This window comes from Echinops telfairi, unplaced genomic scaffold, assembly GCF_000313985.2.
Source record: "Echinops telfairi isolate 266 unplaced genomic scaffold, ASM31398v2 ScPeMD7_7468;HRSCAF=8506_0, whole genome shotgun sequence".
Taxonomy (NCBI): Eukaryota; Metazoa; Chordata; class Mammalia; order Afrosoricida; family Tenrecidae; genus Echinops; species Echinops telfairi.
Window position 1 is genome coordinate 36,731,259 of NW_022111369.1, and position 1,399 is coordinate 36,732,657.

The following is a 1,399-nucleotide window of genomic DNA, read 5'->3' on the forward strand; positions in this document are numbered from 1 at the left end:
TGGCTAGAGATGGCTAAAGAACTTGATTGGGCAGGAGGGAGCCCTAGGGTTATTGAGGGAGGAGGATGGGAATGCGTCTGCAACTTTGTCATTGGAGCTTAATTTCGGAAGCGCTGCATTTAGGGAAGGCTGAGGTTGAGAGCAGGAGCCCGCACTCCGTTTTATTCTTTAAACTGGCCAATAACTGTGTCTCATTCTCTCAATTGATCCAAGACAAACTTCATTTTCAGTAAGGTAAACTGTAATTTGAGCAGACAGCAATACACAAAGAATGGTTTTATCACAGATAACTTCTCATTTAGTCCACGGTAGCTTTGTCGGTTGGTATAGACACTTACATAATGGGCTGCGCTTGAGCCGTCTTTGCAAGCCGCATTCGGTCTTTAGTGCACTTGGCAACTGTTTCCTTTTCCCGCTGTGGGGAGAAGCTGGGCACCACGTTCTTCTCCGCTCCGCTGGTCACGCGCTCTTGGACCCGCGGCACGTGATATTTTGCGATTCTTTACCTCCTTGTCTGCTTTGTGCAGCCATTCTCAGTAAGTAACCTCCAAGGAGACAGCGAGATTATCCCTCTGAACAGCATCAGGAACATTGGAACCAGGATCGGCCTTGCCTTCTCGAAATCACTCTCCTCTCTCAGGAAGGTCTGCTTCACCTCTTCTAGCTGGGCAATGTTTTGCTCATTGAGTTTATCAGTGAACGTCTCAATTGAGGCACCGTAGTTTTTTTGAATTACATAGACAAGCGACCCTCCTGTTGATATGACAGAGTGGGTTTCTGGGGTGACCACGTCTCTTTCTTTGAATAGAAACTCTACGACAAACCCAGTTCTGAGCACGTAGGGTCCTGTGACACCTGTTTTAGGATAAAGGCACCAGAAGAATTTCGCAGCGATCAGCCCCAAGTGAATTTTGCCTTCATGCTCAGGACGCCTAGTGGGAAAGGCCCTCATTTCTTGCAGGGCCCCTGGACCTCGAAGAGCTGCGTTCTTCAGAGTGGGGGCCGCGGTGACAACGGTGGAAAGTATCACCCAGGCCAACACGATGAGGGAAGACCCAGGCGGCGGTCGAAGCGTTCCTGTCCCTAACTCCATGTTGAGTCTTGACAGACCAGATGTTCCGCGCCCATTTGAGTTCTTTGAGTTACTTCTCCAGTACTTGCTAACCATGAAAGCAGCATTGTGGCTCTGCTTAGACAAGTTCAGAGCAAGCCCAGGAGGGTCAGTGTGTCCCCCAGCAGAGTACAGTTAAAAGTAGATAGACTATACCTTACAAATCTGGCTAGACCAGAGGATGTACACTGGTACAGACAGGAACTGGAAACACAGGGAATCCAGGGCTGATGATCCCTTCAGGACCAGTGGTGTGAGTGGCAATACTGGGAGGATGAAGGGAGGGTG

General features: G+C 49.5%; 1 pseudogene; it reads right to left on the minus strand.

Moving 5' to 3' along the window:
• Positions 1 to 334: 334 nt before the first annotated feature.
• On the minus strand, positions 335 to 1,093 carry LOC123521006 (annotated as a pseudogene).
• Positions 1,094 to 1,399: the final 306 nt, after the last annotated feature.